The following is a 23,081-nucleotide window of genomic DNA, read 5'->3' as shown; positions in this document are numbered from 1 at the left end:
GCTGCGTGTAGAAATACACAGGTGCTAAGCAAAATGGGAATGGAGAAGGGAAAAGGTCCCTCCACCTTAAGGGGCCCGCCGAAGGGTGTTCTAGAGATGGATGAGTCAGACTGCAAAAGAGCAAAGGTATCTTCTTGAATACATTCAATATCAAAGTGTCATGTACCCTGTGTGTGCAAAATAATAATAATAATAGTAAAGTAAAATAAATAACAGATTGGCTGTAATCCTTTTCCACATGGTTCTGAAGAGGTAAGGGAATTGGGAATTTTAGAGGTTCAATGCTTTGGCCTCTTTTCCCTCCGTAGGTCCTGATCTCTGGTTTGTGTGGGAGGAATTGTTACCTCGCAGCCAGGCTGCAAGTTTCTACACCACGAGAGCCTCCAAGCGTTGGAATGCCCGTGTATAAAACAGAGTGGCTGCTTTGCATTTGCCTTTAAAAAAAAATAAAATAAAACTTAGTGCTTTATTTTTAATGCCCGTCCATATACTTTATCTCAGATTTTCATCGCTGATTTGGGAGGGTGGGTTTAAATGGCATGGCAGGTGGCAGGTAGGAGAAAGCGCCCAGGTTTTCAGGGGGACGCTACTAGCCAGGCTGGCTGGGTGAGCTGGAGCAAGTCCCTGCATTTCTGTGAGCCAGGTTTGAGGTGCATGTGGGTGATCGCCCCCTGCAATGCAAGGTACGCCAGGAGGATTAAGGGAGAGGATTCCTGTGAGAGAGTTATGTGTGCAGGAGTCCCAGAGCCTCCCTGACTCCAGTTGCATTAAGTCTGTTCATAAGAGAAAGTGATCGCATGGGGCACTCCTCAGGACAGAGCCTGCGGGAAATGGAGGAGGTGACTGAAGGCAGGAAGTTTTGGAAAACTCCTGGAAAAGCACTTTTGAAGCAGGAGGAGGCTGATTTTAAGGTAAGATGGTTTGTGAGTGATCCGCCTGGAAGCAGCAAGGCCTAATGACTGTGTTGGGGCAGCATGCTCCTCTCATTCCTATGGGTTATGTCAAACTTCTGGCTTCTTGGTCCCTCGGGCAGGACACAGAATTCCTCGTTAGGCAGAACCCTGGCCTAAGAAGCCACCCAAAGCACTGTTACCAGGAGCAGGGACACACGAGGGAGGTGGGGGTAGCATAAGGTGGTTGAGGTGCCCAGCATCATGAACCCTGGCCACCTGGCAGGAGCTCTTCCTGTGTGGCCTGGCTGGCCAGCAGGGATGGGACTTGTGTCAAAGTTCAAGGCACCTGCAGTGAACGCTGTTGTGGTTCGCACCTGGGACAGCTGTTAGAGAGGGCTCTGGAGTTGAGGTGTTTTCTACAGAGTCAGGGGAATCCCTGCAGGGAAACTGCTGGCCAAGGACACAGAACTTCTGGGCCCTGACCCTGTCCCATCTGCTCTGGGCTGGGGACCTTGGGCACATTGTTTAACCTCTTTGACCCTTCGTTTCCTCAGCTGGGAGATGGTAGTAGTATAAATTCCCACTCCCTCTATTACAGGAGAGTTAGGAGGACCCCACAAAATGAAGCACAGGAACTTGCCTTGTTGATAAGAATTTTAGCAGCATCTACTTTTTATAGTTTCATGTATACCCAGTAGTGCCAAGTATTTTGAACATCTTATCATTCTGGGGTTCAGCAGGAAGCATTGAATGGAGGGTCTGAATAAAGCTGTGCTTACAGAGATGGTGCCCTGGTTCAGAGAAGTCAGCAAGGGATGCTGTAGTACCTGGGCCCAGTTACCACCCCCAGGAGAAGTGGCACGGCGGGGAGTGGGCTAGGGGAACCTGGAGAGCATCGCAGTAGTTGCCAGAAGCTTCTGGAAGAGAGAGACCACAGGCCCCTTCCTCAACTTGGCAGGACAGGAGCCAGGCGGACCAACCCTACAACCTTGCTCTCCTCTGGCCTGCCCTGTGCAATTCTGTGGCACCGATCTGAGCCCACCCAACGGCCAAAGGCAGGGAGCTCCTTGATGGAGCCCCCCAGGTCAGGACAAGGTGGAGGTGGATTAGCAGCAGGCCTGGAGGGCAGATTGAGGAGACACACACACACACAAAGACACTCACGCACAAAGACACACACACACACAAACACACACACACACAAAGACACACACACAAACACACACACACAAAGACACCCACACACACAAACACACACACGCACAAAGACACACGCACACAGAGCTGTCATCTTATTTGAATCTGCAACAGCTGGGGTGGAGAGGGGGTAGTCACAAGATTACCAGTTGGCAGGTAGGATGCCCAGGAACTGGAGGGTAACCCCCTTGCCTAAGGTCACACAGCTGGTGGGAGCCCACATTTTAACCCATTGTGTCTTATCAGCCTTAGTCAAGTAAGAACATCTATTGTAAGACATTGTGAAGACCTTTAAATTGTTATCAGTAGCATCTTAATGAGAAGCAGAATAGTTTAAGTGTTAAGGTTTGCCTGGGTTTCAATCAGAGGTTTATTACTTCATGATCGAATTACTGACCAAATTTTCTATGTCTCAGCTTCCTCTTCTGTCATGAGGGCACACTTTGTATAGTTGATGTGAAAACTAAACAGGTTTATTCAGTAAAGGTCTCTCAACAAATGTTAGTTTTGATTCCTGAGAAGGTCAAGATTTAGACAGGGTGGTGAGGGGGTGAGTGGTACTCCAACATGGCCTTTTAACATATTCAGCATTCAAATAATATGATTTGAATATTTGTAGGTTAAAAGTTTCTTTCTTCCAATTATTCTGATGATGTTTGGATCATTTCTTCTGTGTGTGAGTGTGTTTGTGTATGTGTGTGTGTGTATTTTCTCTTTAAAACACATGAAAGTGCCAAAGGACAGAATGACAAGAAATTTAAAGACCTAAATTGGCTTTATTATGATTCTAGAATTGAGCAACGCTTTGTTCCACAAAACAGAATAAGTTTTCCAGTGAGCTGAGCAGAGGAGGTTGGCTTTATAAACAGGACTGAAGAAACCAGAAGCAACAAAGTGTGTATTCATTACATTTAGAGAGAACACTAGAAAAATAACTGATTAGTTAACATCCAGTTACTTTAGGCTGCAGAAGGATTAAAGCTGAGGGGACTTCATGATCATACCAGTTGACAGTTTAATCCTGCCTGAAATTGACTGTCTCCCGATTTCTCAGGAAGTGAGATGACAACTTAGTTTTGTCGATGGCTATTGTAAAACCTCGGTTCTTGTCTCCTTAGTTTAAAAGAAATTAAACAAGAGACACATGGCAAAGGAGATGCACCATGGAGCGGTCTATTGCAAAAGAGGCAGGGTATTCTGAAAGTGACGTGCAGAACAGACAGTACACTCTGATTGAGGATTCAGGGCGGGATGTTCGTGAGGACAGGCCAGGATTGACTTACTGGGGAGACTCCCTTGATGAGAGCCTTACACGGTTATTCACAAGGAGGCGGGAAGAGGCGCTACTAGTACGCATGTTCTGGGTGGTCCTCGGGGTGCACATGTGCGGCAGCCGTACATGCTTGTTCGTATGTCACATGTCTCATTAACATCTGTAATCTCCAACCAGGGGTGTGTTTTTTGCTATTATAATGAGCAAAGATTCAGCCTGAGGACAGGTAAAATCAAAATGTGCATCGTCTTACAGGGGAAATTCCTTACTGGAGCTAGCTTGGCTTGAATAAACTGGGCTACAGTGTGAATGCTGTGGCTTCTCGTGTTGACCCTGAGGTTGCCGTGCCATGGTTGCCACATCTCGAGGACATGGTTCCCTTTTTGACTACCTATCCCCCCTCAGTTTGGGTTTAGGGACTTGGAACTTTAGCGTGGGTAACTCCATTTTGATTTTCAGTGTGCCCTGTTGGGGCCTAGTGCAGAAACTTAATCCAAAACAATGGCCATCTATAATTTTTATTAAAGAAAGCCTATCTAATCATGTATGATTCTATAGCCCTTAAGGGAGTATAAAATATGACTTAAAAATTACTTGCAATAATTCAGAAAGGTTGAGAAGAAAAGAACATTAGCTCCAAAGTATTTGGCAGAATTAAAAAGAGGGTTACAAATGACTTTTGGAAAGTACACACTGGAGTGTGCAAATAAAGTACTTTCTCTGAATTTCATTAGCTACATTAAAAAAAGAAAAGATCAAACCCAATAGATAGCACTGTCATAGATTTTGCTACATTAAAAAAAAATCCATTTGAATCCACAGTGAACTAAAACACCAGAGTAGCTAAAAAGTCCCGTCATGCATATTTACTTAGCAGAGAGCTCTTGAGAAAAACCCAACCAGTAAACCCCAACCAAAGCAAACCCAGCTACTTTCTCTAGCTCAGAGGGTGGAATGACACCAAAATATTGTCTCAAGCTCAAAAAGCCTAAAACAATTCCACATGAAAAACAAAAATCTATCTAATTGGGCATTTACCTTTTTGGAAATAAAAGGCCCGGTGGGGGAAAAAAAAAGAAAGAAAAAAAAAACCATTTTGTTAGATCCTTAGAAGACTAGACTGTAGCCCAAAATAAATCCCCTAAATTTGGCCAAGTATTAAACGACTCTATTCTCCTTCCCTGCCTTTAATGCACTGGAGCCCTAACAAGGGCAAAGAACTCTCAGTGGTCAAGAGCTCAAACACCTGAACCAACCCAGCGACCTTCACAGACACTAGCATCTACAGCCCTGACCCGAGTTGGCCCTCAGTTCAGCTCTTCTGAGGGTCTTCCTGATTTTACAGATAGAGATGTGGATTCAGGCCAGGCCCAGTGGCTCATGCCTGTAATCCCAGCACTTTGGGAGGCCGAGGTGGCCAGATCACGAGATCAAGAGATCGAGACCACCCTGGCCAACGTGGTGAAACCCCGTCTCTACTAAAAGTACAAAAATTAGCTGGGCATGCTGGTGTGTGCCTGTAGTCCCAGCTACTCGGGAGGCTGAGTTAGGAGAATCACTTGAACCCCGGAGGCGGAGGTTGCAGTGAGCCGAGATCCTGCCACTGCACTCCAACGTGGTGACAAAAAGAGACTCTGTCTCAAAAAAAAAAAAAAAAAAAAAAAAAAAAAGAGGTGGATTCAGAGGGGAGAAGTGACTTACTGGCGAATGTCACATGGGGCCCTGCCTCTAGATCTGTGTGTCTGAAATTATCATTTATACTTGGTGGGTCTTTTTTTTTTTTTATTTTATTTTTGGAGACAGGGTCTCGCTCTGTTGCCCAAGCTGGAGTGCCGTATGTGATCTTGGCTCACTGCAACTTCTGCCTGCTGAGCTCCCACCTCAGCCTCCTGAGTAGCTGGGACTACAGGTATATGCCAGTGTGGATCACTCTTGGTGAAGGAATAAGCCCAGACCTTCACCAACCTTGCAGTTCTATCACACTCGTCCTTAGTTTATGCCTTTAGAGTCTCCGTCAATCACCCTTCCCACTCTGAACTGTAGAGGGGTACACAGCGCAGTGAGGTGACTTGATCAACATCTGCTCGAGTGTCTGGGAAATGGCAGATCTAGGCCTGGTAGAGCTACCTCGCTTCATTCCCAGCACCCCAGTACCTTACAGCCTCCACCTCACCCCCATGCTCCCTCCTTGACTGAGCGTGAGAACAGTGGCAAAAACAACAACATAAATCTAAGTCTCTACATCCTCATTAGATCCTAGAGTCAGCTGATGGAGCCCAAATTATCATCACAACAATATAACATAACACAACCACCGCCACCACCATTTACAGTTCATGTGAAATAGGAGTGAACCAGCACCAGAACCAGCTTTTAGCATTAGGAAGTCAGAGAGCTCAGTTGCTACCTGTGAGACAGGGAAGGCAGTGGAGGGTTCTGATGGTGAGACCCAGGTACGGGTGTCTCAGTGGAACCTCCAGAAAGCTCAAGAAATTCACGGCACTCAGAGACGTGTAGTTGGGTGGTTTGCCCATTATGTAGTTATTGTGCATATAAATCCTGTTCTTGCAGAGGTGAAAATCAGCTTCTAAGGAGATGGAATCAAAGTCAAGTGACAGAGGCCAGAGGGGAGGGAAGTCCTGCAGACAGTTTGGTGACACGGGATCTTGCTTGCGTATTTTTTGGGGCAAACTGATGAACTGGCAGCAAGCAAAAAGATGGCTCTGGGCAAACCTTGAGTAAGGATTCACAGAAAATAATTTCAATTGATTGTATTTTCTAGAAAACTTTAAGAGTTTATGCATTCTACGTGACAGGCTGGCTGGGTGCTGTCTGCCCTCCGCCTGGGCTGGGCTGGATTGCCTACTTTACTTCATTAGAGTTTCTCACTCATTTAATATGGAAGCCTAGTCTTTACAGTGACTGTAAAGTGTATGTTTCCACTTTTTCCCTAATCCCAGTTTATAGGTGTGGAAACCAAGGTTTAGAGAGGTTAAGTCACTTAACAGAGGTCACTTAGCTAGAACGTGGCAGAACCAGATTTATAAGCGCACCATTTCTTTCCGAAGCCTGAGACCTCAGGCCACATGCAGTGTAATTCCCAGGTCATCCTGTATCCCTGGCTCAGTGGGGACCCTGGAAGGGAAGGGCAGCTTCTCTAAGGTTCAGATAGGAAACTGGTCACACCAGCTGCCTGGCCCCTAGCCCAGCCCATGAGATGTGCTGTGACCACGTGTGTCCTCTGGTGACCATGAACCTATGCCCTGTAATATCCTTTTGGGCAGGAGTTTCTGACTTTTCTCCACCTAGTGCTTTCCAGGTCTCACACCGGCAGCTTCATTCTCCCAAAGGCTGAGGCTCTGAGTCTTCTCCCCGATTCACCATCACTGGGGTGGGTCCGTGGGTTTATTTAGCCTGTTATGCTACAGACTGGCTTTTTTTTTTTTTTTTAAGCTGCTAAATTTGTCGTAATTTATTGCACAGCAATAGATAATACACATGAAATGCAAATATTTTTTCTGTTAGAAGTTGTCATGCTGATGGGAGTGATGGTATTTCAGTGTGTTTTTTTTTTTTTTTTTTTTTTAATAAAACTGACATCTAGTAATTGTACATATTTACAGGGTACATAGTGAGTTTCCATACATGCAAGGTAGAGTGATCAAATCAAGGTAATTTGCATATCCATCACCTCCCACATTCATCATTTGTGTTGGGAACGTTCAAAATCCTCTGTTCTAGCTATTTGAAAATATATTATAAATTCTTGTTAACTGTAGCCGCCCTGCAGTGCCACAGAACACTAGAACCTATTCCTCCTATCTGTACTTTTGTATCCTTTTAACTGCTCCACGTCTGTCCTCGCAGGGCTGCTTGCAAGAACTCATCTTTGTGGCTTGTTGGTATAGAGGGAATTCCAAGAGCCCCAAGGTGCCTGGGGATTGAGGGAGGCAGTGAGCCACTTTGAGCCTGCTGGGGGGTTGGAGAAAGGACTGAGCAGGAAGGCTGAGTGTAAAGTTTGCAACCAGGCATGTAAACTTAGCCAGCTCCTTAGCTAGATGGGAGCCTCTTGGAGGCAGCCTGCTTCACGTAAAAGGAATGGTCAGCGTCGCTGTTGCAACCTTGGAAAATTCCCTTTTAATAACATCTTCACAATGGAGAGAAAGGTTTGTTGTCGTTCTTCTTACTTGAAAACGCTGTTAATCCTACCACCTGGTGGAGAGTTTGATGAATAAAGACCGTTGCTCAGGAAACACATTAGCTGCCACGAACAGGAATGTCTTTGTGAGGTGTATTACTGGTTGTTTCTAAAGCATAATCTTACGTTTTAAAATTCAGTCTTTTGGCAAAAAAAGAAAATTAAAATGAAAGGGAGAGATTAGGCAGACAGTACCATTGTTCTCTCTTTCACTGCCTGATAGAAGCTTCGAATGGAAAACACACCTTTCAGAATGCGTTGAAGGATTGGTTCCAACCTGAGGCCTGCTGCTATTTTTCTGTTTCTCCCTGCGACCTGGAACAAACTGAGCTCAGCAAACATGATCCTTGGACCACAGTAAGTCCTCACTTAATGACATCGATAGGTCCTTGGAAATCGTGAGTTTAAGGGAAACAACATCAAAAACCTGATTTCACCATAGAATAATTGATATAAACCAGAGTTCAGTTTCTCTGGTGTATTTCTGTTCATAAAAACATCACCAGACTTCTAAATGAAGGCCCCAAACAGCATCACAGGTAGCCACAGCCTGTCCCAGTGGCTTAGGACGTGCACACACACACACACACAAAACCACACTCTCTCGCCCTGGGACCATATAAACACATCAGTTCACCTGACATGCACAGCTTTTTTTGGGGTGTGGGAAACCGGAGTACCTGGAGAAGACCTATAGGGACAAGGGGAAAACTTGCAAACTCCACATACACAGTGGTCCCGGCCAGGAATCCATCTTCTTCTCATCAATGTTATAATGAAATGACGTTGAATGAAATGGCATTATTGGAAGAGCTGCGGCATAGGATTTTATACATTAAACTGATACTTATGCAATGTCAGAAATCCAAATAAGGAGAAAAAAATATACTGGCTGTGGAGACAGTTTTGAATATCAGAATATTTCTGCATTGTCAGGAACCTGCCCCAGATGGAGTAAAGGAGGTTTTCTCTTTTTCTCTGAGCCATGGTGTCATTAACTTTAGTCACCATTATTTGTGGGAGGGCGCGGGTATGGTATGTTGGTTGAATAATTAGTTACAGAGGTTGCACACTTTAATAGTGTCAAAGAATTATAAAATCTTAGCATTTGCAAAGAGCCTTAGCAGTGACCTTGTTCAACCTTCTTCAATCTACTGAGTCATTCATTGATTCCTTGATTTACTCAATAAATGTATTAGCTCTGCCACTGCCTAACCGCGTGTCCTTCAGCAAGTTGCTGAACCTCCCTGTACTTCCCTTTCCTCATCCATAAAATCTGGATAATAATAGTACCTACCTCCCAGGAGGTAGTAAATAAACATTCAATGAGTTAACACTTGGACCATGCTCAGAAGAGTCCTTGTTAAAGATATGCTGTGGGCAACGTATCATCGTCATCAATTGTTCCACCTCCCTCGAGCAGCGGTTTTCCTCACTGAGACTCTACCTCGTGGTTATCCTGTACCTGCTTGATCACTCCCTGTGGTAGGGAGCTCTCTGCCTCACACAGTGGCGTTTTGACATCTGGGCAGCTTTGTGGTTTAGAAGGTTCTTTCTCATTCAAAACTTCCAACCAAAGAGATCTTCCTAGAGCAGGTGGCAGAATGGGGCTCTCAGGAGTTATCTGGATTTGAGGATGGGAAAGTTGGGCTCTGAAGCTGGGATATCAGAGGCAGAAGAGACATCCCTAAGATTTTAGCCATGAGAGGGACCTCAAGACCCCAGCCTCGGGAGGCTGAGGCAGGAGAATGGCGTAAACCCGGGAGGCGGAACTTGCAGTGAGCTGAGATCCGGCCACTGCACTCCAGCCTGGGCGACAGAGCGAGACTCCGTCTCAAAAAAAAAAAAAAAAGCCCCCAACCTCTTTCTTTTTTTTTTTTTTTTTTTTATGGCAGTCTCACTACTCTGTTGCCCAGGCTGGAGTGCAGTGGCACAATCTCAGTTGACTGCAACTTCTGCCTCCTGGGTTCAAGCGATTCTCCTGCCTCAGTCTCCTGAGCTCATTACAACCTCCACCTTCTGGATTCAGGCGATTTTCCTGCCTCAGCCTCCTGAGTAGCTGGGATTACAGGCATGTGCCACCACACCCGGCTAAGTTTTGTATTTTTAGTAGAGACGGAGTTTCACCATGTTGGTCAGGCTGGTCTCAAACTCCTGACCTCGTGATCCACCTGCCTCGGCTTCCCAAAGTGCTGGGATTACAGGTGTGAGTCAGACCCTGGCCTCTTTATTTTACAGCTGAGAAGACAGCTCAGACGGGGCCTAGCTGGTGCGATGGCTCAGCCCATCATTAGGCAGAACCTGGATGGGAGGCCAGCCCATGGGGCGATACTGCCAAGGCCTGCATTACAGTTCTCCTCTCATTCTGGGCTGCTCAGGATGCCCCAGAGAACATGCTCCTGTGCCCTCCTGCACTAGAACAGGCAGGAAGAGCAGCCTGGACCGTGGTACCAGGTATCCTATGAGGACCCCATTGTGCCAGGCCTTGGTTGGCTAGATGATTTCCACTGTGTTTACACTGCACAGTGTCCCCTCTCCCTTTAGACCTCCCTGTGAGGAAGTTTGTATTGTCTTTTGTGAATTCTGGCATCTGCCTTCCCTCTTTTTCTTCCTGAGGTTCTGCCTAGGAAATACCACATACTGGTCCTTCTAGACCCATTCGCTGTCTAATCAGGCTTTGAGCTCACTAGTGCCATCAGTGTTTTACAGCTGAGAAGGCAGGCTCGCTGAAGTTGGCCATTGCCTGAAGGTCCCCCAGGTTGGGAGGGTCAAGTTGGGGGGTTGTCATGTACCCCTTTCCACTATGTCACAATGTTTCCTTCTAACACACCCATGCACATCGTAAAAGGCTCGAGACCCAGTGTATCTGATCTCCCTGCCTGCATTAATAGCACCGCTGCCAACCTCCCTCCCACTTCCCTCCACTTAGTTTTATCATCCAAGAGGCCAAAAGAACAAAATGTCCCCCCTCCACCACACCGTATTTCAAAGGGCTATAAATAGGACAGTTAGTGGTGGCACTCTGGGTCACATTTGCCAGGGACAGACTTTATATGATGTCAGCCGTGTCCTTGGGTCCAAGGTTTCCATGGCTAATAGTTTTCATGCTCCCTTCTCTTCCTTCCTGTTTTCGTTCCTTCTTTTTCTCCCTCCCTTTCTTCTTTTTTTTCTTCATCCTGAAAATCTTGTTCAAAAGTACATAGCTATGCAGCCTTCATCAGCTGAAGTTGCATAGAAGGCAAACCGGTCCATGTTTCACAATTCCTCCCAGATCCGAGAAAGGAACGCAACTCTGAACAGACAGAACAATACATTCTGGGCCAGAGGACAGCTGTACAGCCTGCCAGCGTCTCACTCCTCTGAAAGCAAATTCAGTCCACCCAAGAGCAAGGCCAAGGGACTGTCTCCTGTCCAGGAGGCCCAGGCCAGGGGGAGAAGACAGGCTCTGGAGTCACCAGGCCCGCTGTTGATCAGTGGTGAGATCTGGGGCAAGTGACTTCCACGTCCGAGTTTAGTGTCACCCCTTATGCTCTGGGGGTGACACCAACTCATCTTCCTGGGTGAGAGTTGAGATTTATTAAAAAAACAGGCCAGGCGCAGTGGCTCACGCCTGTAATCCCAGCACTTTGGGAGGCCGTGACTGGCGGATCATGAGGTCAGGAGATCGAGACTATCCTGGCCAACATGGTGAAACCCCACCTCTGCTAAAAATACAAAAATATTAGCTGAATATGGTGGTGTGTGCCTGTAATTCCAGGTGCTCAGGAGGCTGAGGCATGAGAATCGCTTGAATCCAGGAGGCGGAGGTTGCAGTGAGCCGAGATTGTGCCACTGCACTCCGCCCTGGCGACAGAGCAAGACTCTAACTCAAACAAAAAAACAAAAAGAAAAAGAAAAGAAAAAAAAAAAAAAACCCAAGTAGATGGCTGGACCAGCACTTGGGAGGAAAGTAGGTGTTCAGTTAAAGTTTCTCCAATCTGAATCAGACTGGCAGTAGCAGGTGTGGAGAGGAGGAGGAGGTGGTGGCCCAGGAGAAGGTACCCTCGCTGACTCATGCTGACCTGGTCATGGGTAGTCAGTGCGGTCCTAGCCTTCTTGACATCCTCAGCCCCTTCGGAAAGGGGCCATCTCCTTTGATTCATAGTTCTCACTCTCCAGCCTTCAGCCCCTCATCTGCCTACACCCCTACATCCCACTGTCGAGTGCAGAATTTTGGAACGCCGTTGTCAGAGGGTCACTGGAATGGATCCACCCCCACCGCTGCAGTGTAAACGTGGTTCATTCATGTCATCTGCTGCAAGGGAACATGGGATTGGGGCAGCCAGAGAGCAGCAGATGGTCATGTGCATTCAGGTGTCTTCCAGAGTAGCCTGGTGACTTTGGGCAGGTGATTGCAGACTCTGGAAAATGCGTCTAGAATTTGACTCATGCTTATGGTTGTGAAATTAAACTTTGGAAAAGTGCCTGGTACATAGTAGGAGCTCAACAATGAGGAGCAGTCCTATTCCCTAAAGACAAAAACCCTCCACCTTTGATGAGACTCAGAAGCCGCTGTACAGCCCTGATTGGGTGGATCTTGTCGAAGGGCCCCAGTTTCAGGGGCTCAGTGCATGGAGTCTGCAGAAGCAATAAGGCCCCAGACACCTCCCTGTACTCTTCTCCTGTGTGTCTCTTGCTCCTGGCCCCCTTAGCACCCTGCTCACTGGATCCTTCTGGACCCTCACTGTGGGGCCTCTTAGATTTCCCCAACCTATATTGCAAACTTTGTTCTAGGAACCTGGTGTCCAGGCTGTTGGCCATCTCTAATTTGGTCCTAAGATAGATCCCCGAAGATGGCACAGGTTGCCTGTGGACCTTTTCACTGCACGATCCTAATCACAGCTAATGTTTTCTGAGTGTTACACGCTTTACTAAGTGCCCTCAGATGATGATAACAGAAAGGATACTCACTACCACTTCTCAACAAGCGTACCAGGCACTGTTCTGAGCTCCTGTGTACATTTTCTAATTCATTCTCATAACCCTATGAGGTCAGGGACTTTTATTATCCCCGTCACCAAAAGAGGAGACGCATGTACTGAGTGATGAGATCACTTGTCCAAGACCCTGGTCAGTCGATGGCATAGCCGTTGGCCAAGTCATTATTGTGTTTGTCCCTTATGAACAGCAGGCAAAGTGAGCCACTCTTCCTCATCTGTCTTCTTCATGACCATCATCATCAGTGTTTCCACATTACAGATGAGGAAACCGAGGCTTCCAGAGGCACACGGGCAAGGCTGGTGAAACAGGAGCTGGGATCTAGGGGTTTGGATGCTGGGGTACAGGAACTCACCCTGGGGTTGAAGGTGGAGAGAGCCAGAAGTTGGTTGTCTCAGTTCTGCTCATGTTCTGGCCCCACTGAATCTGCTCACAGCCCATGTGGTGCTAAGAGCTGTTAACAGCAGAGCAGAGTGGAGCAGGGAGGGCTTTTTATGCAAACAGGGGGGTCATGAACTGGTGTGCGTAGGGGGTTGGATAGTGTGTGCTTCAAGGTCATGTCAATCCTCGCGCCGTCTCTGCATTTGAACTCAATATTCCTTTGAGCACAAAGGGATATTGTGTTCAAGACAGACCTGGCTTTGAGTCCCATCTCTGCCCATTTCTAGCCGTGTGGCCCTGGGCACATTATACTCTTTCAGAATCTTAATTTCCACATCTGAGAAATGGGGGTAAAACTACCAGCCCCAGAGGACTGCTGTGAAGCTTGAATGAAATCATGCACATGAGATGCTTTGCATGCTATTGGCCTCATTGTCCGTATTCAACCCATGGTTGCTATTGTTGATGATAACAGCTCTTCCAGCAAAGCAGCCAGACCTCAGTGGTTAGCCTTCAAATTCAGAAAGGCACTTCATTATGAGGGATCCCGTGTGTTGAGCCCCTTTCAGAGGGAGAGGTTAAAAGTGAGAACAGCTTTCCCAGTCTAACAAGTGCATGCGCTTCCTGCCCAAAGTTCTTCTCACTCTTACTTTCAGACCAGCCGAGCTGGCCTCCAGAATCCCTGGGTCTCCACAGAGGGAGGTGCCACCGCACCCAAAGGGGACCCACCCTTTGAGCTTCTCTGCTCAGTTTGCTTCCACGCTGGCATGAGCCATATCATTCCTGGTTCACACACCCAGAATTTCTACCCGTAAACCTGGTTCTCATTATGCAGCCCAGCCAACAGCTCTGCTGAGGGCCTTCCAGCACTCACACCACATGCTTCTAGGTCCTCTCACCATTCCTCACTCAGCTTCTGTGTCTGCTCTTGCACTTTCCTACTTCTGGGACAACTGTCCCGTTTGCGAACTGATCTGGCTAAACTATCTCCGTCTTGATCTCATTCTCCGTCAGTGTTATGTCCTGGATGGGAATCTAGATTAAGAAACCACTTACTTGCACATTCATGAGCCTGCCCAGGACACAGAGTGGTCCCGAACACAGAGCCTGCCCTGGACACACAGGCTGATGGACCTGTGTTCTCTCTCCCCATGCAGTGGGCTTTTCTAGGGCAGAGCCCAAAGTGTACTATTGTCCCCAGCAGGGCAGAACACAGTGCTTGGCACAGCCCAGGCCAAGGCTCAGTAAATGCTGATGGAAAGTAAACTGTGTTAGTCCCAGACTTTACACTACCTAGAGTAAGGAATTAGTTAATCATTCAGGCTCCAACCTTTATCAGTCTTATGACCTTCAGCAAGTTACTTAATCTCCTCAAGCCTCCATTTACTCACCTTCAAAATGATGAAAATCATAGTACACACATCCAAGGACTATTTTGAAGATTAACTGAGCTTTTGAGTATAAAGGGCTTAGTTTAGCAAATGCCCATAAGTACTTAAAAAATGTTATCTGTTATGCTAGTTTAAGTGTTATCTGTTATTGCTACTACTAGTATCAAAGTGATTTCATGTTGTTCTGTATTCACTTACTTCTTAGCAGAGCCCTGCAAAGTAGTTGAAGCAGAGACAGTTCCGTTTTACCAATGAGTAAAGTAAAACTCAGAGAAAGGCTTTCTTTCTCTTTCTTTCCTTCCCTCCCTCCCTCCCGCCCTCCCTCCCTTCCTTCCTTCCTTCCTTCCTTCCTTCCTTCTTTCCTTCCTTCCTTCCTTCCCTCTGTCTGTCTCACTCTGTCGCCAGGCTGGAGTGCAGTGACGGGATCTCAGCTCACTGCAACCTCCGCCTCCCGGGTTCAAGTGACTCTCCTGCCTCAGCCTCCTGAGTAACTGGGACTACAGGTGCAGGCCATCACACCTAGCTAATTTTTGTATTTTTAGTAGAGAGGGGGTTTCACCATGTTGGCCAGGATGGTCTTGATCTATTGACCTCGTGATCCACCTGCCTCAGCCTCCCAAAGTGTTCTGATTACAGGTGTTGGTCATCGAAAGGCTGTTTTTCTAAAATTGCACAGCTTGACTTGACCAGTCTTCCCTGGGGGCACACCTAGAAGCAGGCCACACTGTTTTGCATGGAACATGTCGTGCCCACAGGCCTCAGAAAAGATCCCTATAATTTAAAAATGCAGCAATAGTATTCAGCCACACCCAGTGGTAACAGTGATCCAGATAATTGTTTGCGTGGAGAGGAAAAGCTATGATTTATTAAGCAAACTGGCCCTGCTCCTCCAGGAGGGATATCCAGCTTTACTTCTAGTTTGCTGCTCTACTCCAAGAAGACACAAAATTGGAGAACACACTCTCTTGTGAGAGTTACTGTATTATATTGTAGAGTAGAAAGAAGCCTCGGGTGGCATGAGGGGGCTGAGGATGGTGGAAGTACGAATATGGGCCAAGAAATAATGATTTATGGGTTCAGAACAGGAGGAATGAGAACATAACCATGATTTGTTGGAGTGGAATTTGTCCTAATCTGTGCTGTAGCTGGAGAAGGTAGACATTTTTCTTGCTTCCAAGTCTCTTGGTTTTAAGCAGTTCCCTGCTTAGCTTGGTGCTAGTGGCTACCAGTTGGATGGATGGAAATGAAAGGGATGAATGGGCTGGAATAGGATGATAGTAGTTTACCTGGTATCGGGAAGAACACTGAACCCTGGGTCTGAGGCCCTCTGCCCACTGTCCAGCTGCACAGCTCTCCACCTGTGTCATGGAGGAGCCACTTCTCTGGGCCTTGGTTTCCTCATTTGTGGTCTTGGAGAGTCACATGAGCTTTTCTGAACCTCTGCAAAAATGGGGACACTTTCTGATTTGTCTTTCTTGTATGGTTCGTGTGTATGAACATGCTTCACAGATGTTTCAGCGGTAAGAGTTTAGTTGTTGCTCTCAATTGGAAGCAATCTTGGAAGGGTGGGGAAATAGGGACTCAATATAGAAAGGCATGACAGCAGAGCATGAGTGAGAAGAGAACTGGGACATGGCTTTTAGAAAAGATTTCCAAAGCTCCTGTTAAAACCAAAAGGCAAGGAAACTCTAAGGAGCTGTCAGGCTGTTCCTGGGATCTGGGGCAGAAAGACAGTGGAATCATTGCCTTTCCTCTGCATTTAACACCCTAGTCCTATATTAGAGAAGCTGAAAAACTGAGGCTGCGGAAGGTGAGTCCCCCATGGGATGCAGTTCTAGTTTTTGTTTGTTTGTTTGTTTTTGCCTTTTTTTTTTTTTTTTTTTGAGATGGAGTTTCACTCTTGTTGCCCAGGCTGTAGTGCAATGGCAGGATCTCGGCTCACCACAACCTCTGCCTCCTGGGTTCAAGTGATTCTCCTGTCTCAGCCTCCTGAGTAGCTGGGATTATGGGCATACACCACCACGCCCAGCTAATTTTGTATTTTTAGTAGAAATGGGGTTTCTCCATGTTGGTCAGGTTGGTCTCGAACTCCCGACCTCAGGTGATTTGCCCACCTCGGCCTCCCAAAGTGATGGGATTACAGGCGTGAGCCACCACGCCCGGCAAGTTCTAGTTTTTAAGATAAGCCTCCAGGTTGCAAACTTGTCTGTTGGAATTTGGAATCCAATGCAATTGCCAACTTATTTTTTTCAAAGCCAACCTAAGACCGATGAAAGATTTGGTTCAGGATGTTATGCATTGCTTCAAGTAGAGTCTTAGGCTTTAATTGAAGATCACAGTTGGCCACAGGTGCCAGGCTGTGGAGTCAGAGACTTCATTCAGAGCAGGGCTCCATGTTTAATCTGATTCATGCATTACACCCTTATATCTTATGGTGTAGAACAGTTACAGTGTATATCCTGACATAGGCATATATACATGCAGATTTTTATATTACAAGGATTCTCGACTATTTAGTAAGATATAACATACAGAAGGCCCAGACTCAGTAATGAGCTTCTTCGGATTTATAACTCAGCCACACCCTGATGGATTATCTGAGATTGATCTGGCTGTTCACCCATTTATTCATGGATTCACTGGTCATTATTTAGTGCCTCTACACCCATAGGATAGCCAGTGGGGGTGAGAGTGGGGAAACCTAGTGACAAGTAAAATACAGCTCCCCTTCCCCACCTCTGAAGGCTTGGTCTAGTGAGAGCAACCAATGGTGGGATTGAAGTGATGCCTGGTGCTTAGTAAATTCTTGCTAAATGAAAGAATGAAGGCTGGGTGCGGTGGCTCACGCCTGTAATCCCAGGATTTTGGGAGGCTGAGGCAGGTGGATCATGAGATCCGGAGATCGAGACCATGGTGAAACCCCGTCTCTACTAAAAATACAAAAAATTAGCCGGGCGTGGTAGCGGGCTTCTGTAGTCCCAGCTATTTGGGAGGCTGAGGCAGGAGAATGGTGTGAATCCGGGAGGCAGAGCTTGCAGTGAGCTGAGATTGCGCCACTGCACTCCAGCCTGGGTGACAGAGCGAGACTGCGTCTCAAAAAAAAAAAAAAAAAGGAATGAATGAAGAAACACAAGAATGAAGCCATGGGTACTGGAAGGGGGTGTGGCCAAGAAAACATGTTAGAAGTGTGATACCTGTATTGATACCTGTATTGATATTGTTTTGGTCACTCCCTCCTTCAAGAAATAGGAATAGACTTTCTCCCACATGCCAAGTGGTGTGCAGGGTGGCAAGGACACAGTGGTACATGGGGCAGACATGCCCTTGCCCTTATGGAGTTAACATGTTGGCGATAATGCTTTGTCGCAATGCAAGGAACACTGAAAATATAGAGGGACTGTGCCCAGCCTCGTCCCCAGAGTCAGCGAAGATGTCTCTGGGAAGTGGTGTTTACACTGAAATCTGAAGGGTGAGTAGAAAGCACAGAGGGAATGGGGAAGGTGTGAGCCAGTGATGCAAGGGAGGGAGGCCTGAGTTACAATTTACAAGGATCCGCCTGGCTGCTGCCAAGAGCGGGAGTTGGCATTAGAGGCGATGGCTATTTTAAGACTGGCTAGGAGGCTGTGGCAGTGATCTTTGTGCCTTAATTCTCATTTCTGAAAAGAAAGAGTTTCGTTCCTGTGGCTTTCCCAGACCCTGACCCCAACTGTGCTGACTCTGGTCATGTTCATGTATCTTCTATGTAACATCCTGCCCCCATCAGCAGGTGCCAAATAGAATCTGTTTATAGTCAACACCACACATGGTTTCCAGAGCCAGGCAAATGCCTTTAGACAACTCTGGGCTTAGATAGTCACTAAATGCTGTTGTTTCTCCTTCTAAAAGAGCTCTCGAATCTCCCACTCCTCCTTTTGCCCAGGGCCCTGCCTTCTGGCTCTCATTATCTCTTCATAATCACCAACTCGACAGGGACTGAACTTTCTTCCTAACACACATGTTTATCCTCATGTGTCGCCATTGCCAGGGGTGTAAAGATACCTCAGTGGTTGTATCAGTCAGCTTTCTCTGTATAACAAACAGCCCCAAAACCCAGTGCCTAAAAATAGCAGACATTTATGATTTCTGTGGGTTGTTGATCTGGTCTGCACAGTGTGGGTTAGACTGATTGCCTGTGCTGGCCCATCCACACATCTAGAGGCTGAGCTGGGGTGCCTCAGCCTCTCTCCACACATTGTCTGTTATCCTCTGGGGGCTACCTCAGGCTTGCCAATGTGACAGCAGAATGATTTCCAGCAGCAGCTGGGCATGGTGACTCATGCCCAGGAACTTGAGACCAACCATGGCAACACAGCAAGACCTTACAAAAAATAAAAATAATTAGCCTGGTGTGGTAGCATGAACCTGTAGTTCCAGCTACTCAGGAGGCTTAGAGGGAGGATTGCTTAAGCCTGGGAGGTCAAGGCTGCAGTGGGTGGTTGTCATGCCACGGCCCCTCCAGCCTGGGCAACTGAGTGAGATCCATCTCCCCCCCACCCCAAAAAAAAGAATGATTCCCAGCAGCAAGAGAGAGGAACTTTTAGGCATAAGCACTTTTAAAGTCTTTATTTGTGTCACCTTTGCTATTGTGCCATTGGCTAAAGCAAGTCTCGTGGCCAAACTTTGATTCCCCGTCATGCTGGGGGGCAGGGGGCAAAGCTACATTGCAGAGTGTGCATGCAGGTGGCCTGAACAAATGGGGGTCGTTTCTACAGCAATGGTTATGAGGGAGACTTCACAACCAGACTGAATGGGGATGTTTTCTGTGTGGTCGGTTCCCTGCCACGTCCTACTGAACAGGTTTACTCGTCAGGTCTCAAAGCCTCAGCTGCCCATCCATAAAATGGGAATCATCCTTGGGACCACCTCAGTGATTTCATGAGAGGATCTAATGAGAAAACTGAGTGTCTGCACGTCTCTCAGTGCTTGGGGCCCAGTAAGAGTTGAGGGTTTCTGTGCTATTCTTAGTGTCAGATGAAGTCTTCTTTCTCTTTCTTTTTTTTTTTTTTTTTTTGAGACAGAGTTTCGCTATCGGCTAGGCTGGAGTACAGTGGTGTGATCTCAGCTCACTGCAACCTCATCTCTCAGGTTCAAGCAATTCTCCTGCCTCAGACTCCTGAGTCTCTGGGACTATAGGCACGCGCCATGTGCCACCACACCTGGCTAATTTTTGTATTTTTAGTAGAGACGAGGTTTCACCATGTTGGCCAGGCTGGTTTCGAACTCCTGACCTCAAGTGATCCACCCACCTTGGCCTCCCAAAGTGCTGGGATTACAGGCATGAGCCACTGCGCCCAGCCAGATGAAGTCTTCAGAAGCCCTTTCCTATCTGGCCTCAGGCTGATTTATCCTAACCCCGATGTCACACTTTTACATTCATATCTTACATATTTATTTTTCCTTTCCCCATGTTTTGTGTTTTTACTAAACAGCACCTTACTAATGCTTCGTTCAGGGAGCAGCTAAAAATATCATCTCCTCTTCAAATTCTTCTTCCAGACGGAATTGGTCATTTGTCCTTTTTTTTTTTTTTTTTTTTGATGGAGTCTCTCTCCGTCTCCCTGGCTGGAGTGCAGTGGTGCGATCTCAGTTCACTGTAACCTCCACCTCCCAGGTTCAAGCGATTCTCCTGCCTCAGCCGCCCAAGTAGCTGGGACTACAGGCGTGCACCGCCATGCCCAGCTAATTTTTGTATTTTTAGTAGAGATGAGGTTTCACCATGTTGGCCAGGCTGGTCACGAACTCCTGACTTCAAGTGATCTGCCAGCCTTGGTCTCCCAAAGTGCTGAGATTACAGGTGCCCAAGCCCCCTGTATTACATTTTCCTGAGTTGTTTGTGTATTTTTCTGTTTTCTCCCAGTCTGAACTCCCTGAGGAGAGGAGTTGTGAGTTACTCACCTTCCTGTCCTGGTGTGTGGCTCTGTGCCTGCAACAGAATAGGTGTTTGTTTCACAGATAGTGCTATATAAATAACTGGGTGAGTGAATGGATTAAGTGGGTGAATATCTTTTCATTATCTTGAGTCATCCTAAAAAGGCAGAGGATGGACTAAGTGCCGAAACTGACCTAAACTTTTCTCCTCTTCCCCTGCAGCCGGTACCGTTTTCAGATTTCATCTTCCTGAACTGGAAATGCGAATGAGAGGAAATTAACATCCCCAAGAGCTGCAGTGAGCAAATGCATTGAGCTTGGGTCAGGACAATTCCATTTGGGGACCAGAGATGGACGGTCACTCAGCCTGTGGAGGTAAGTGACTAATCTGTCCGCAGCACAAGTGAGATGTGCTGCCTTTTCTGTTTTGTTTTGTTTTCCATTGATTATGTTACATGGAGGATGTGGAAGATACTCTCCTATTTCTTGGTGTCTGAAACATGTCCTGCTTGTCCAGAAACGTGTCATTAAGAGGAGTTCCCATGGCAGGGGAATAGTGTCCCTCAGGAGAAAGATGCAGATTGTTAGTATCTAGCAGCCTTTCTTTTTCTTAAGTGGAGAGTTTTCTGAGCTCTCACGAACACTGGTAAGTAAAAACCTGAATTCAGATCATCCTTTGATGACAAGTGCCTGTCATCCCGAGGAAGGCCTGGCATGACACTCTGATGTGTCCTAAAGCAAGTGTCAGCAAACTGTGGCCTACAGGACAAGCCTGGCCCAGTCTGCCTTTGTAAATAAAGCTTTGCTGGTGCCCTGCCACGCTCATTTGTTCAGGTGTCATGTACGGCTGTTTTCACACTGCAGCAGCCTGACTGAGTCATTACCATAGAGACTGCGTGGCTGCAAAGTCTGACGTATTTGTTCCCTGGTCCTTAACAGAAAAGGTGTTGCAACCTCTGTTCTACAGCTGAGCTGTCCACACAGAGCCACTCCATATGGGGATATGGAAATTTTAATTAAAATGAAATAATATGAAGAATTCAGGGCTCAGTCACATCACATTTCATGTGCTTAGTAGCCACATGTTGCTTATGGGTACCCATGGACAGTGCAGATAGAAGACATTTTTATCAGTGCAGAGTTAGCTTGGGAAAAATTGAGATCACCCGGGATGTGTCACTTCACTCTGCTGGTCTCTAACCCAGCTTGGGCATAATTGCAATCATTGCAGAAGAAGAAGGAAGGCTGATGTCTGTGAGTGTTTTCTATATGATTACTGGCAAGGACCTCTCTCTCTCTTGTGTGCTCTCTCTCTCTCTCTCTAGCATAAGAATGGAGTAGCTTTTAACATTTCTTTGGGAGCCATCTTGTGGTGTCTGTTTGTGACTCCATGTAAAACAAATCCACTTGGGCCTTGGGGTTTATTAGTTTTATTTTTATACAAGAAGATATGGATGTGAGCTTGAGCCCTTCTGGGGTCCCAGGTAGGTCAGGGGCCATGTGGGGCCTCCTCTAAAGGGGAAGAAGCAATGGCTTCCATGTTCCCAAGGGGTAAATATATGGGCAAGAGCGATAAGAAACAAGGAGAGGAAGAAAATGAGCGGAAAATGTGGCATGTGTGAGTCTTAGAAGAATGGAGACAAAAACAATATGGTTCCTGGTTATGGTCATAGGTTTACTTTGAGAGAACATGTTGAACAAAGTAATGATGCTTGGGAATATACCACATCTCAGAATTGTGCTGAACACAGACAGTTCTATACGATAGACAGGTGGGGGAGAGCCTTGGACTTGGAGCTAGCTCACCATCTTAGATGGGACAAGATTGGGGGCATAACAGGAGGTTCTGCTTGGTGCATAAACCAATGCAAGTGGGAATAACAAGGACTGATCATTGAGATGCACAGTTTGTATGGAAGGGACCCAAGAAAGAAGAGAGAAGAGACTCTAGATGGCCAACAGGTCTGGGCAAAGGCTGCACGTTTGGCATTTAGAAGTTGGGCTTTCTTATCTTTGGGTTACCCAAGCACAAGCAAGAACGAAGCAGAGACTCCACTGATGAGAAAAGATCCAATTGATATGTATTCTGCACATCTAGATTTGAAAATGGCCCCCTGCCTCTTTCTTTTGGTTGGTCTTCAAGCACCTCACCATTACAGAGGAGTGCTGTATGCATTTTAAGCAGGCATTTCTATAACAAACCTTCAAACCATGGAGTTTAATGCAGATACGAAGTAATTATAAGTAATACAAGTAATAGTATTAATTTTTTAGTTATTTCTTAGAATCAAGCATATCAAGAATGATGATGATGGTGATGATGTTAACAGTGATAATATTTTTTGTCCATTTCCAGCTTATTATGTGCCAGGTACACTGTTCTACTAATAATTGTCATCATTATTACTAATAACAATTATTATAGCTTTAAATTATTGGGCACATACAATGCACTAAGTAATATATTGATTTTTTCTCAATCTCATGAAACCAGAGCATTCATTTCCATTTTTAATTTTTTTCAATTGTTTTATTTTTATATAATTGCAAATGTATAGAAAAGTTATAAGAACAGCCAACAAATTCCTGGACTCCCTTTGTCCAGGTTTTCAAATGTTCACATTTTATCATGTTCATTTTTTCTTTTTTCTCTACATTTTTTCCTGAAATCAGAAACTTGTACCTTAGAATACAACTTTCTAAGTCAGAAACTTAACGTTAATTTGACTATTATCTAACCTTCTGATTTCTCATTCAGATTTCACCAGTTGCCCCCGATAAATTCCTTCATGGCAAAAGAAAAGCCCGTTGGCATGTGTCTTTCTTGGAAAGCTTTCTTAATCTCGTATTTCAGCACGTTAACC

The 23,081-nt window shown here is 46.2% G+C and overlaps 1 protein-coding gene across 6 annotated transcripts in view; it reads left to right on the top strand.

The window, feature by feature from the left end:
* ST3GAL1 (ST3 beta-galactoside alpha-2,3-sialyltransferase 1) overlaps nucleotides 1-23,081 on the top strand; it is a 120,119-nt gene that overhangs the window by 5,411 nt on the left and 91,627 nt on the right. For all 6 annotated transcript variants that reach the window (XM_023223556.3, XM_023223595.3, XM_023223577.3 and 3 more), the window contains exon 2: nucleotides 20,440-20,592. The gene's annotated coding sequence lies outside the window, so the exon portion shown is untranslated. The remainder of the gene's footprint in view (nucleotides 1-20,439; nucleotides 20,593-23,081) is intronic.

Source organism: Piliocolobus tephrosceles, chromosome 7 (genome assembly GCF_002776525.5).
Source record: "Piliocolobus tephrosceles isolate RC106 chromosome 7, ASM277652v3, whole genome shotgun sequence".
Taxonomy (NCBI): Eukaryota; Metazoa; Chordata; class Mammalia; order Primates; family Cercopithecidae; genus Piliocolobus; species Piliocolobus tephrosceles.
Note: the sequence above shows the minus strand (reverse complement) of the source record. Positions and strands in the feature narration are given on the sequence as shown.